Source organism: Tamandua tetradactyla, chromosome 3, assembly GCF_023851605.1.
Source record: "Tamandua tetradactyla isolate mTamTet1 chromosome 3, mTamTet1.pri, whole genome shotgun sequence".
Classification (NCBI taxonomy): domain Eukaryota; kingdom Metazoa; phylum Chordata; class Mammalia; order Pilosa; family Myrmecophagidae; genus Tamandua; species Tamandua tetradactyla.
The window spans coordinates 10,646,196-10,661,522 of record NC_135329.1 but is presented as its reverse complement, the minus strand read 5'-3'; the positions used below and the strand labels follow the sequence as shown (position 1 = coordinate 10,661,522).

At 50.6% G+C, this 15,327-nt stretch overlaps 1 protein-coding gene across 3 annotated transcripts in view; it reads right to left on the bottom strand.

Annotated features, from left to right (window-relative positions):
- The window catches only part of DPYSL5 (dihydropyrimidinase like 5), a 117,770-nt gene that overhangs the window by 58,388 nt on the left and 44,055 nt on the right, over positions 1–15,327 (bottom strand). The window contains exon 1 of one of the 3 annotated variants that reach the window (XM_077152358.1): positions 5,882–5,900. The exons of the other annotated variants lie outside the window; for them this stretch is intronic. The gene's annotated coding sequence lies outside the window, so the exon portion shown is untranslated. Of the gene's footprint in view, positions 1–5,881; positions 5,901–15,327 lie in introns of those variants that run through there. 3 annotated transcript variants of the gene reach the window in all.

Sequence of the window (15,327 nt, the reverse complement as noted above, 5' to 3'; positions counted from 1 at the left end):
CAGTGTAATTAAATGCAGTATGTGATCCAGATGGGATCTAACAAAGGAGGAGAGAAGGCTCAAAAGGACATTGCGGGGTGCACGGGTGGTTCAGTGGTAGAATGCTCGCCTTCCATGTGGGAGATGGGGGTTCAATTCCCGGACCATGCACCGCCCCCCCCCCCAAAAAAGGACATAGGGACACATGACAAATCGGCACATAGGCTGCAAAATCCATAAACTTGGTATACAGACTACAAAATCCGTTAAATTACTCGATAACTGCACTTGAGGTGGTTACATAAGTGAGTAGCCTTGTTCTTTGAATTGTACATGGCAGGATCAAGTGTTCAAGGAGCATGATGTATACAACTACACTCAGATACTCAGAAAATGGGTTGATAGCTATACAGAGAAGGATGTATAGACAGAATGATATGGCAGAGGTGGCAAAATGTTAAAATTGGTGGATCTGGGTATCTGGGAGGGGATATGTCGGCGTTCCCTTTATTGGGTTTATATTATTTTTGCAACTATCCTGTAAGTTTGGAAGTATTTTGAAATAAAAAGTAAAAACAAAACACAAACAAAAAAAAATCACCTATGCTTAATGTGCATTCAAAAAAGTTAAAATGGTAAATTTTAAGCTATGCTACCACCATAAAATTAAACAAGCACGCAGGTACACCCACACGCAAGAACGAACAAAACACCTAGGTTAAGCCTGCTCTCCTGAGAAAATGTGGTTAAGCAGTTTACCTTTTGCCAAGGTGGCCAGGCTGGAGGGCAAGGGGTCTCAGCAGCGAGGTGCAGCCATGCCCACTCTGCCTGCTCAGCCTCCACTGCCAGGTTCTCCTGCTCTTGCGGAAAGCCTCAGTGGAGCTGCTACTCTGAGCCGGGGTGCTGGGGAGCAAGGCAGATGGATGGAAGGGGCCTCCCTCCCCTACACTCCCTCCCCTAGTGAGAAGGGACTATGCAGGGAGGCAGCGAGGAAGAGTCCGGCTGGAGAGATGCAGGAGATGCTCAACCCATTTCAGGGAATTTTTTATTTAACACACAATCATACGGAAACGGGTTTGGTTCTCAAGTGATGGACAGCAAGGAAGCCTGCAAAGTCTGAGGGATGCAGTCTCCCTCTGTCTCTCTCTCTCCCTGTCTCTCCCTCTGTCTCTCCCTCCCTCTCTCTCTCTCTCTCTAAAAGCGAAGCCCAGGTGCAAGCACAGGAGAGATTCAAGTTGCCATTTTGCATTTAGAAGAGGGAAACTGTGGTGGTAGCCAGGTGAGAGATACATACCTAATCTGTGCAAACATATAACGCACCCTTTAGAGCAGTTTTAAGATAAGAGGGGAAAAATAGGAATATTTATGCTGGGAAACTGCCGCATGGTCATTACGTCAATGTAAATGAGGATATCGGTTTGCTTATTAATCCAGAACACATGACCCAGCGCATGGCTGGAGGGTGGAGAAGCTGGAAGGGTGATGTGATAGTTTACTGGACTCTTGTCTGAGCCTCCATGCTGGCATCAAAGCCACGGGCATGACCTCCGACAGGAGTAAGCTCATCAGCTCTCGGCAGCACACACTGTGCCAGGGGCCTTGCCTACATCAAATCCACACAGCAACCCCGCAAGGCAGGACAGAGGCGGGAGCTGTTACCACGTTTAAGAGGAGCCAGCAGCAAAGTCCCTTGAGGAAGTGGAGAAAAAATACAGAACTATTCAACTTTCCCACCTGGGAGAACCTGGCTATTCTTGGGTGGAAGAGTTGGCTTTTATGTTCTTAGTTTGGTATAGTTTTCAAATCCTACACAATAAACTTATGTGATCTTTTATAATCTGCAAAATTATGTTTAAAAGATGTTTTTTTTTTAAATGCTAAACAGAAGACAGAAGGAATCCAATGTGACCTTCACTCAGGCCGGGCTGACTCAGAGCCTCCCCTGCCGTCCTTCCTGGGGCTGAGCCTCTTCTCCGCTCCTAGGTGGAACTCCCCGGAGGCTGACCTGCCCTGAAGATGCCAGGCTCCCCCAAGGAGCACCACTGGTCCCTGGACCTCTCTGGTCTGGAGAGACTCCAAGCCAGGGGCAGGGGTCCGAATGGGGGCTGACCTGGGGATCCCTTTCACACAGGGCTGAGCTAGTCCTATAGATCCAGGCTGGCCTGAACTGCTGGGACTACCTTAGAAGGAATTCCTTTCTCGGAATTCAAAGGACACCTTTCATATGGCTGGCTAACAATTATTGAGCACCTACAGCATATGGGCCCTCTGCTAAACCGCCATAGGCATCATCTTACTTAATCCCTACAAAGCCCTGGGGCAGGCACTCTCATTGTCCCATTCTTACCATGAGGACCCGGAGGCTGAGGGGTTACAGGAATGTCCTCAAGGTCACCCTTCGTAACACAGCAGAGGGTCAATGCTAGGCAGTCTGTCTTTAGAGCCCACATTCTTGGCCATGAGCCCCACAGCCGATGGAATCGGAGTGACTCAGGGCCCAGAGCACAGGAGTCATTCCATGTGGACAATGGCCCAGCTCTGACGCCTGATTTGGCACCATGCTGTGAGCTTCCTCCAAGAGGCAGACCCCAGCTTCAGAGTGAGAGCTGCCGGCATCAGAACTGGCCCCCAGACTTCCACCTTTGGGGTTCCCCAAGCCTCGGGACTCTCAGGGCCTGCACTGGTTTGTTTGGCTAGCAAAGCACAGCTGTTTAACACAGCCCCTGCTTCTGGAGATTTCTGCTTTCTTAAAACTACCATTTGCGTGTACTAAGATGCTATGCGTAACTTCATCCACTCCTTTCCGGTGTCCAGCACTGGAGGCAGCTCTGGGAAAGACCCAGGCCCTGCTCCTAAGAAACTCAGTCAAGCGGGCGAGACACCTCAGCACCTTGCTAGGTGGTGCAGGGGCAAACACCTCGGCACGAACTCGACGGGCACTGGTTTAATCTGGGTGCCTCACACCGGGTGCCGGAGACAGAGGCTCCCCTGGGGTGGGGGTAGGCACGCCTGGTCACATGTGCAACTGCCAAGCTGTCACCCAGCCTTCCATCTTCCCCAGGACAGTCATGCCTCAACCCCACAGCTTCCCCTTTGATCAAGGGAACGGAAGACGCTACTGGCACCTTTTCCTAGAGGGCAGCTGCGGCCTCTACGGGGCAATGAACGTAACTGAGGGGATACCTTAAACCTCTTAGGAGAGGCCCCCAAAGAGAAAAGATTTAAGGACCACAGTTGTAAATCATGCTCTTAAGCCGTGCAGCCGCCCCTGGCTCTGGCTCTCCCTCTGCCCGGGCGGAGGGAGCAGGTCCAGGGAAGATTCTCTTCAGAGCACGTGGTCAAAAAGAAATACAAGATCTAGAGAAGGTGGGCATCCATTTTACCAGCTCAATATGCTTCAAATCACCTAATTGATTCCAAAACACAATAATTACATAGACAAGGCCAATATCTGGCCTACTGGCTTACTACATCAGACAGAAATGAATTTTAAGCAACAACTGGGCCTTAAAATATTAAGGCCCTTTTCAGACTTCTGACTATATCCCCATGCCCATATGTTCAACCAAAAACTTCAATCAGCCTGCTATTTTGTCGATGTAAATCAAAGAATTCAAAACATAGGTCTGTCTTCCCAGGCAGAAATGGAAAGCATGTCAGTTTAGAAAGGACGGATGTGAGGTGTGGGCTTCTCGAGCTGCAGGCACTCAGCAGTCTACCCCAACTTTCCTTCCAGGGCCTGGGCAGCTCACCTTAACCATCCAGGTGGGGCTCATTGAGCTACAACTAGGAGAATAGTAAGAGCTTTCCATCCATTCAGGGAACGTAAAGATGGGACAGCTTTGATGTGCAAAGATTTATCCAGCTGTCCACAGCTTCTATCCCCCAATTTCCAGATTCCTGGACATGGAGTCTTTATGTTCCTGAGCCAGTCACGGAGTTGGAGCTAAGGTGGGGTGCAAGCTGGGAAAACAGGGACTTCTGGGGGGTAGGGTGCAAAGCTATCAGCAGAGTGCAGTTATTCATGAGGTTGCCTCTTTCTCATGAGTCACAGTTTTAATTTATAACCACTCTGATTGCAGGGTAGCAGGGAATCCCTGCCCCTGTACCCATGTTCACTGCAGCTGAGCATTTCCAGGGTAGAGCTCTGCAGGGCACATCCGGCTGGGAAGACAGCCAAGGGCAGGGCAACTGCAGCTGCATGTTCACGAAATGCACACGTGCCACGCTCGTAGAAGGCGCAGTGGGCAGTCCTGCCAAGAAAGTGCCAGTCCTGGACCTATGCTCTGAATTGCCTGCTTCTGTCAGCACCTGCACGGAGGTGTGAGACAAGGGGCCCTGCCATCCGTCCCACACAGCTGCCTCTGCCAGCAACTGGGCTGGAGGACTCCGGGGGACCTTGGGGCTCGGGGCCAGCACGGTGCACCTTAAAACTAACTTGACAGTAACTGGTTGAAGACACGCATTTCCTCTCAGCAGAATTGACAGGAAAATGTGTGATTTTACAGACTGTTGGCCTTGACGATATCCAGGAACAGGCAAGAGGAGACCTACAAAGCTGCTGTGGCACTCAGGCCCATGCTGACCCAACCTGGGTGGCGTTTCAATGCCGTGGAAGTGCAGCTGGCCTGGTGCCCTGGAGAAGCGGAATGGCATGGCTTTTGTCTCACTCCAAGCAGACAACATTTGCTGAAGGATCAAAGGCTACGTGTGGCAGTTGTTTGGAAAGGGAAAAGAAAACAGGCAGCTATTTTTCCTCTTCTGATCAGCACATGGTTAAAAGAAACAGTGGGGGTGGCATCTAGCAGCCTGCCCAATGGGAGGGTGTCCCTAAGAAAACGGGGTTGGGCAGACTGCTTCCACCAACAGCTCCCTAGGACCACCCAGGAAAGGGAGTCTCCTTCAACTGAGAAGAAATTAAAGGTTCAACAGAACACAAAAGTCAAAGAAAGGGAAGTTTGAGGTGAGGGGGAAAGCTGAGGGTTTAAGTGAATAGACTGAATGAAAAGAAAAATACAAATGGCTCTCAACATAGTAAACTACTGAATGATTTGTAACTAATATTAAAGCACAGTGTAACTTTCTGATAAATTCTCAGTTCTTTTTGCCAACTATTGGGTAGATTTAAAATAGTATTTATGAAATACATGTGACAAAAATGACACAAACACGTGTGAACTTGCCACCGTCCTGCTGATGGCAACCCCACATGCCTCCCTCATCTCACTCCCTCCCTTCTCGGAGGGGCCTACTTCCCTTATCAATCTGTATGAACCAACAATTAATAACTAGGAAACAAGTGAAAAAAATACATGCTGATCACAGCTATTTCTGTCCCTTTGCCGACCTCTCCCCACACCCCACAAACTCACCTGTGCAAGATTAATTTCTTCATGCTCACTTCTCTACCTTCCAAGGACAGCTAGAACCTGAAATCACCCATCCTATTTATGAGGAGGGGGGAGTGGTCTGACACTCTCCACGTGCTTCCTGGAGCATTCCACAGGTACACCTCATCCTGTCCCCAGCCAGTCACCTCATCTCCAACCTGGGACTCTTCCTGAATTCTTTCCCGACCCAGGCCAGTGTTAGCTCCTGGGGTGGGGCTGGCTGGCAGGAGTGGGCAGATCCGATTTTGGTCACCTGGCAGTTCTTTGTAAGTTGTTCCGTGGGGTTCCGGAAGTAGAACCCCGCCCTGGAGAGAGGACTGAGATGGGGGAAGGGTAAGTCCTCCATCTTTCAGCTGTGGCTCAGGGTGGACCCCAGGTATCGCCCAGGATGAGTGGGGGGCCTGGGTACTGGCACCTGGACAGGAAGAAGGGGAGCACACGGAGGGGAGAGGCTAGAGGGAGGGGCTGTGGCTGCTGGGCCCTCTGCCTGGGGGCCTACGCTGTTTCTGCACCTGACTGGTCTCCAGGAGGCCCCCGAATGTCCCAGCAGGTCTTGTTTCCACGAATCCGGGGCCGGGTGCGGTCGAGCCCCGAGCAGCAGGCGTCACTTGGGGCCACTGGTCTTGTAGAGTCAGGCACCATCTGTAGGAGACCATGAAGCATCTGTACCTGGAACGCGGCCACCATCTTCGTCACTGCACCATCGAGAAGGTAGAACAGGACCAAGCTGGTGAGTGAAGGCAAGACTCCAGGTAAGAGCCTGGCATGAGGATTGGGTCTCCTCAGGGAAGTACAAGGAAAGCAAAGGGAAACACAAGTCAGATCTGCCAATGTAAAGGCTGTGGATATGATGAGCAAGGGCAGGTGCTGAGAAGACTTAAAAACCAAGTTTAGAACAAAGGAGCAGGGACAAGTGAAGTCCAAGAGGTAGCAAAGGCCAAGCCAGAGCCGAATGCCACATAAAGAGCTTCTGGGAAGGCAGATATAAATCCAGGGGGCTTGGATCCCTAACTAGCTAAGATCAAGTAAGAGGTTTTGACCCCGTGGGGTTACAATCTCAACTGACCCCATGAGGCTCAAGGAGCCAGCAATGTCATGTAAATAAGGCCAAAGCTGAATTCCGAGGGGTTAACAGAGAGGGTGGGAAGAAATGGGGCCGGGGCCACTTGCTCAGCGAGATTAGCACTAAGGAGCAGAAGGGACACGGGGCTGTCGCTGGAAGCCGAGGCTGAGTGCGCGTGTGGGTGTGTGTGCTGCTGGGCTAGGGGTGGCTTCCCTGGGTGTCTCTGCACGTGTGCACACACACCACCAGTCACTGGCATTTGAGCAGAAGCCGAGCTCCTTTTGAGCCCTCATTGACTCACTGAGGTCCGGGCATGGGGCTCTGGGAGACCGGGTAAAAAGAAGGGTTGGTCTCACTTCCACGAGCCCAGTGTCTCCAATACCTCGGCCGAGGGCTGTGGGCACCCACGAGAGACCAGAGTCCCTGCCTCCTGCCCAGTGCAGTTCCAGGAGAACGCTGGGCTCGGCCTGTCCATGGCTCCCCGGTGCCAGCCTCCTGGCAGACTCCTCGGCCTGCTGTGCTCCCAGGCTCTGGCCAGCTGTCTCCAGGCCACAGAAACAATTCCACCAGCTCTTTCAGGAGGACGGCAGCTGCAGCTCAAGGGCTTCCAGTTGTTCATGGAGTGGCTGCTTCCGAGGATGGGGGCCAGAGGGCCGAGGGGGGCCAGCACCCACCGCTGGGAAAGGAGGGGGTAGAGGACTGTCTTCAGCTGGAGACCCCACCCTTGAGTGGGTGTGGCGAGCGCACAGGGGATGAGAATGTGTTTTCCTAACCATGAGAGCCCCACAAATCCGGGTGACCCTAAAGCCTAGATACGGGGTAGGAACTGAGCAGGGAGAATATGTACCTTCTACTTCTATCTGTCCCACTGAAAATGAATGTGAACTGACCTTAACACAGCACCTCACACACAATACTGAAGGCAAGAAGCAAGACCCAAATAGTGATTCCATTCATATAAAGTAAAAAACAAGCAAAAATAAATTATATTGTTTAGGCCTATAGCAGCAAAATCACGAAGAAAACAAGGAAATAAACATCAGGCAGGTCAGGAGGGTGGTTCTCTCCGAGGGGGAGGCAGGGGCTGTTTGGGGAGCACACGAGGCGGGGGGAATTTCTGGAGATCTGCAAATGCTTGTCTTTTACCTGGTGGGGGCTCCACAGGTGTTGGCTTTAAAATTATTCTTTAGGAGGGGAGGGGCCAAGGTGGCAGCTTAGCAATGTGCACGTTTTAGTTCGTCCTCCAGAACAACTACTAAGTAACCAGAAACAGTACAGAACAGCTCCTGGAGCCACGTCAGTGACCAGACACACAGCGTACCCCAGTCTGGACCAGCTGGACCGGCTGTGAGCCCCGCCCCCAGAACCGTGAGTTTCCCAAGCCCTGGTGGCCGGTGCCCCTCCCCCACAGGCTGCTTCCCAGCGGGGAAAGGAAAGGGACTTTACCTGCAGCAGGGGCTGAGCCCAACCAAACACCAATTGTGGCATTAATTAACAAATTCTGACAACTAAGAATAGGCCCCCAGCTCAAGTGAACCTGGTCAAAGAGGAGGTCGCTCATTGGGCTGACGGAAAAAGAAAAGAAACAGATGTTTTTGTGGCTGTGTTTCTACAAAGGCTTGACTGCCTTTGGATACAGCGGCAGGACTTCTCAGGCTGCAACTGCCCCAGGCATAGGCAGAAACAAGACCATTTGAGGGCTGGTCTGGAGCCTGTGCCTTCCCCAGGGGAGGGGTGAAGCCCAACTCAGGTGGAATCCCTCCCTCAAGGAATTCAGACCCCAGGGCATGGTAATTTGAAGCCATTAAAACCAGCCTACAACCTCTCCTCTGTCTCCACCACGCCCCCAGCAGGGTGAGTCTGCCAGAGTTAAAGGTGCAGCATTATCTTATGCTGGTGGGGCCTGCAGGCAGACAACCGCCACACACAGGGCAGGATAAGAAAGAGTCCAGAGACTTCACAGGAAAGTCAACCTGCTGGATCTCACCCGCAGGGAAAACCGATGCAGGTGATTCCTCCTGATAGGAGGCCAGTTTGGTCTGGGAAAACCCGGCTGGAGTTTATAATACCTATGTAGACCCTTCTAAGGGTGGGGGGAAAAAAGGCACCACACAAGCAGGGCAAGAAACAAGAAAACAAGATCCAAAAAATTCTCCTCTGTTAAACAAAACCTAAGTTAGAGGTCCAGAAAAAACTGAGCTGAATGTCAAAGAACAGATAAACAACAAATTCATCCAGCAAGAAAATCCTAGGTAAAAGAAGTGAAAGCAATCTCCAGAATAAACTAGTTAAGGTAATTAAATGCCTAGACGCCAGCAAAAAATAACAAATCACACCAGGAAAATTGAAGATATGGCCCAGTCAAAGGAACAGACCAACAATTCAAATGAGATACAAGAGCTGAACAATTAATTCAGAATATACGAACAGACATGGAAAAACTCATCAAAAACCAAATCAATGAATTGAGGGAGGATATAAAATTCTTTAAGCTGCACATGTATTTACTGCCTTCTTCTGCATATATCATAAAAGTGTTTTAAATGAAAAAATGAGAATGACTGCCTGCCAGTTTACAAAAATGATGTCAAGTGTTGCTACAGTCATGTAAAAACATGCGCACAAAAACAAACCAGAAGGAACAAATGAGGACATTTGCATTGTGGGGTTATAAATGATTTTCCCTCTACTTTCCCAGCTTTCTATATAATTATAGATATATTAATTTTTTTTTAACATGGGCAGGCACTGGGAATTGAATCTGGGTCTCTGGCATGGCAGGCGAGAACTCTGCCACCGAGCCACCATCGCATTGCCCAAGATACATTAATTTCATAATTAAAAATAAATATCGTGCTTTAGAGACATGTAGGTACTTTTGAAACAAGAGGGAAAACTTTCCCTCTTCTTTTCAGGAAGCCCTATAATCATCTGCCACCTTTGGGAAGATTTCCTGAAAGGACCAGGCTTTGGGACAACTGTGTTTCCTTCCTTCAACTATTAAATGGATTACAGAAAGGAACAAGCCAAGCCCTCTTTTTCTCTGAGATGGAAGACTCCTTCCAAGAGTATGGGACATCTGTCTCACGCCTAGAATGTGTTTCCAGAGTCCCTCCCAAAGGAAGCTTCTTCTTCTTTTTTTTTTAATATTGACATTCATTTTATTTCATTTTTTGAACTACCTTTTTTTTTTTAAACATAACAACATGCAAAAATATGAACATTCTTATCATATGATCATTCCATTTTTTGGTATATAATCAATAACTCACAATATCATCACATAGTTAATATTCATCACTGTGATCATTTCTTAGAACATGTGCATCCATTCAGAAAAAGAAAAAAGAAAAAAAAAACTCAAGCACACCATAATCCTGACCCCTCCCTCTCACTGAACCCAGAGCAAGCTTCTTTAATCTCTGCCGAGCCTCGGAGGACCCCGCCGCCCCCAGGTCAGTCTCTGCGCCGCCTGCCGTGGGCCCACCACGAGGCGCAAGGCACGCGGGTACTTTTACCCCAGCAGTTCCCCCAGCCCGCGCATCTCCTCAGGGCTCGTGCAGACTGCAGCACCTTACGGGGCTTCATCACCTCCGTGCAGGGCAGACCCACCCGGGAGCCCTGCAGGCACTACGGGCAGCACCCAGAGGGTGGCTCAGTGCGTGGTCCCAGGAGAGAGGCCTGGGTCAGGGCCACCCCAAGCCCCCATGTCTCCCCGTCTGGACTTCAGAGAGGAGAACGGGCGGGAGTAAGTGGGGATGCAAAGGAGGAAACGGAGCGGACGATGGGGTGAGGCGGCGCAGAGAGGACCAACCTCAGCTTCTCCCTTCATTGCCCCATACCTGTCCCTTCCTGCCAGGTGGCCTGTCCCCTCCCACCATGTGACTGGCATCTTCCTTCACTGACCAGTGTCTGTCCCCTCTAGCCATGTGATTGGCCTCTTCCTTCGTTGGCCACTGCCCCACGCCCGTCCCCTCCCACCATGTGATCGGTGCCGTTGGCCACTGCCCCACGCCTGTCCACTCTTGCCATGTGACCGGCATCTTCCTTCACTGCCCAGCACCTGTCCCCTCCCAGCATGTCACCAGCACCCTTGGCTACTGTCCCTTCCCACCATGTGACCAACATCTTCCTTCACTGCCTGGTGCCTGTCCCCTCTCACCATATCACCAGCATATTCCTTCACTGCCTGGTGCCTGTCCCCTCGCCATGTCACCAGCGCCCTTAGCTACTGCCCTGTTCCTATCCCCTCTTGCCTTGAACCAGCATCTTCCTTCCCTGCCCCGTGCCTGTCCCTCAGCTGTAAAGTGGGCACCAGTGCCACATCACTGCCTATACTGAGCTCCTTCTATGTTAGGCTCATGAAAGATACTCCAAAACCCCCCTGACAACTCTATGAGGTAATTAAACATCATCGTCCCCATTTTACAATGGAGGAAACTGCGGGTTGGAATTCACAGGATTACTCTAGAGCTCCTAGGGCATTGTTTCATCCTTCTAAGAGGCCTGGCAGGAGGAGACTCATTAAACGCTGGTGAAGAAGGAAAGCCAAGGGGCAGCTGGGAGGGCCTAACAGAGGCTGGTGAGAAAGCCCTTTGCATGCGCCAAGTGTTCGCCACGAGTGACAGGTTATCAGAGACGGGAGGGAAGGCGTCTCAAAAGAGAGTTCTGTGCCTGCAAGGGTGGGGCAGAGGGACAAAGAAGGCATCCTCTGGGATGAAGAAAACACAGAGGTGAAGAGAGTAGGTATGGTTTGGGAATGGCAAGCAGATTTGCTGAGAGGTGCAAATGGGATGAGGAAGCAGCTTGCAGAGGCAGGTGTAGAGTGATGAGCTTGGTGCCCAAAGACTCCGGCTTCCCAGCCAGTAGCATGGCTGCGGGACACCCGAAAGCATCTGGGGCTGGCTCCTGAGTGTGGCCATGGGATGGAAACAGGATTTGGGCGCTGGTTTTTCTGCTGCAGCACGTGGCACAGGTTGACTGGAGAGAGGGAGAAGGAAGACTGCGGCCATCCAGACCCGAGGGCGTAGGGGTGAGTCAGATGGTACTCCTGAAATGGCAGAGGGCAGAGCGGAGCTGGAAAAGGCCTGAGGCCGGGTGTTCTCTGTAGGGAAGCAGACCGGGGACTCCCTAAGAACGGCAGCGGGCAGCGGGGCAGAGCAGTGGCGTGCCCAAGCAGAGACCAGCTGTCCAGGGCACATCGGTAGTTTGCAGAAACCCAGGAATAAAAACCGAGCTCAGCTTCTCTCTCTAGGAATCCTTTAGATGAGTCAGAAAATGACAACTGGACCAACAGCCAGAGAACTAATGTTTCCTGAGCCCCGCTGTGTGTCAGGGGCTGCAAAGGCTCTCAGTGTGCGGCACTTAACTGGAAGACAGCGTCACAACTGAAGGGCGACACACTATCTCGTCTTACAGATGGTGACGTTAACGTAAGACCAGTCCAAGGTCACACAGCTCTATGGAGGGGACAAATGACATAGGAGCCTGTGCTAATGGGCTCACATTTCAATTTCCTGGTGTATTTAATCACTTAGGAGGCAACTCAAACAGAATACCATACCCCAAGCATTGCCAGGCCTATTGACTACATTTGTGTTTATTCTCCAAAGCTACTGCCTTAGTCCAAGCCTGTATCATCTACCTGGACTATTCCTTCTGACCAGTCTTCTACCTTCTATCTGGTCTCCCCGCCTTCTGATGGGCACCTTCCTCCACACAGCAAGCAGACTGAGCTTGCCAAAACGCACATCAGATCACAGAGGCAGGGTCAGCAGCTAATGCGTGCCAGGAACTGTCTGAAGTGCCCGGATACTGAATGAAAGAAGACTCAGCTGCAGCCCTCCAGGAGTTGGCCTGCGGGGTGGAAAGAAACGCGTCACAGATGCGAGATTCACGGCTGGAAGGGCGGGGATGGGCGGGGAAGACTATACCATCCAGGAGAGGGGACGTTTCTCAGAAGAACATTTGAGACGAGTTCCCCAGGGCATGGGAAAGAGGCTACGGGGTATGAGCTCATGCGTTCGGAAGGCAGGTTTTATTGATGTTCGAGGGTGGAAAGTGAGTCATCCAAGGAAGACCAGGTAGACAAGCCGACAGGCAGGTGCAGCTACTGAGTATCTCAAGCAAGAAATGACATCACTAGATTTGCATTTTTATATAAAAATACAAATATAAAGTACTGGAAGAAAATATAGTTGGATATGTTTATAAATTTTGGTGGGGTTAGGCTTTTCTTAGCATAATTCAAATCAGAAGCCATAAAAGATAAGACCGATAACTTTAGTATGACTGCATAAAGTGAAAAACTTTGATACAGCTAAAGATACCACAAATTACTTCCAATAAAGACAAAAACTGCCTATGCCATTCTTGCAATGTATCATCTAGGGTTAATATCCTTACTATGTAGACGCTCTTAAAAGTCTCAAGAGAGAGACATATATTCAATAGGAAAAAACAGGTGACAGATATGAATAGGCAGAGGCAGCCCATGGAAGGACAGGGACATAAATGACTAATAAGCAAATGAAAAGATGTTCATCTTTATTAACAATCAAAGAAAAGCAAATGAAACAAGGCGATGACATTTTTCTGCAATTCTTAATGCACAGATAAGAGAGGACAAAGTCCAAAGAAAGACAGAAAAGCAAGCACACTCACCCACTGTTGGGAGTACTAACTGGCACAACCATGCCAGAAGGAAACCGGAAAATCTCTATGAAAACGTAAAAGTGTGCATCTCACATCTAAGAATGTCTTCTAAGGAAATAGCTGGGCTAATGCACAAAGCTGTATTTATGAGGCTATTTCGTGGTATTGTTGTTTATAATGGCAGATATTTGGGGAACATGCTTGAGGCCTGTTCACCAGGGGACCACTTAGATGAATGGTCTGTTCACGCAGGAGAGGATCAGGCAGCCACGGAAAATCATCACGTGGGTCTCTAAGCACTGGTGTGGGGGTGACCCAGGATTCAGGCCGAAGTGAAGAAAATGGTTACAGAACAGGACCCAGGGTTTGTGCATCGTTTTGTGTATTTATATATGTGAGAGTCACACAGAGTCATATATGAAATGTCTCTTACACTGTTTGCATAAAACACCAGGAAAATTATTCTACTACACTTTTAACTGTGGTTATCTCAGACAAGGGGAATTGCAGGGAGGACTCAATCTTTCTGTAGTATTTTTTAATGTCTATTTTTAATTTTTAAAATATTTTATTATGAGCTGGCTTTGGAATCAACAGCCCTGGTTGGGCCAAGGTGTGGAGAAAGTTTGCGTCTGGGGCAGGCAAATTTGCTAGAGCAAGCTGACATCTCCTGTATATTTAACACGCATCCGTCTATACATGGAACGGCCTGCTGGATCTTGCTACTTCGATGTCCCACTGACCCTCTGAGCTCATTGCATCTGAAACCAACGTTGTCACACAGTCTCCACCTGGCTCCTCTTCTAGAGTCCCCATCTCACTGAAGGACGCCCTCCCCACCCCCACCCCGCCTCAGGAGCAAGCCAGCGGCAGAGCATCAGCTCCAGTGAAGAAAGCAAATGAAAGGGCATCTCCCTCCTCATAGCCAACGGCCGCCTTCCTCCTGCCTCCCACCCAGGACCCCAGCCCCACCACACTGCTTCTCAGACCCTGCAAGGCAGGAGCAGGACATCCTCTCACCCCAGCCTATCTGGGTGCCGTCTCCCTCAAACGAATCATTACAGAGATGCAGCAATTAATTGGGGTTCCAAAGGCTTTTCTAGGCAGTAGAGTCTGAAAAGGTGGTGATACCGTCATGTGTTTAAGCAAAAAGGCGTATTGAGCCTTTTCTCCCAGCCACTGCTGGGCGGCACAGCACCTGCCGATAAACCACCAACACGAGAGCACGGTGCACAGCTCCTGAAAGCAGGAACCAGGCGCAGCGGGAAATCTGGTTGTCAGCCCATCTGACTCACCCCTGAATACGAGCATTTCCTCTTTTCCTTTCTCACCTGCTACTGCTGGAAAAGAGGAGGTGCTGGAACTGAGGGCAGAGCCCTGGTTATGTTTGCACATACTTACACTTTATTCCCCTCCCGCTGCCCAGAAGGGCTGCCGGTTTCCCTCAGTCCCTGGCGTCCGGCTGCTTCCCCTCCCTCCTACCTCCCTTCCCGGAGCCCCTTCATCCCACCCCACCCCCAGGGTACCCCCAGCCCAGGTCAAGGACCAACCCCTGAAGGCGACTTTAAAGAGCTAGAGTCCAGGATGTTGCAACTCCAGATAGGCTGAGGCTCCAGATTTGGACACCTGGCACGCACCGCACAAGCCCGGGCGTGGGTTCCGACTTTCCCATCACTGAGGCTGGAGCCCAGTCTCCACGCCAGGCACCTGACTCCTTGTGCCTAAGCCCCGTTTGGTAAGGGGCTCAGTGTCTCATCCCCAGGGGGACGGCACACCCTTCTTTCTTCTTGCCTGTCACCCTCCCCAGGAGTCGGGCCCTGCCCCTCAGCCAGCCCCGTGTCTGGGGCCCCTTCACCTGTGGCCAACACCCCCGAAACCAATGGCCTGACATCCCTCCCCGCCTGCACTCCTGTCGCCGTGCTCCTCCTGTCTGTTTCCACGCCAGATGCCTGCCCGGGTTACCTGCCAGCCGCTGTCTCTGCCTGGCGGAAGGAAGTGCCCCAGGGTCTGTGGCCACGCTGTCCCCTCCCATCACACCCATTACAGTTCTAGTCCTTCCTTCCCAAGTGGCAGGGTTCTGCTGCAGTTAATAAGTGATGCGTTGTTCTGATAACTGACAGATTTGAGGCTACTTACAATATTAAGGCTTATGTATCTCATTTATAATAGCATTGAAAATTAATAAATTTACCAAATTTGTAAAATGAAAACTACAAAACTACAGTTGAGAGAAACTGAAGA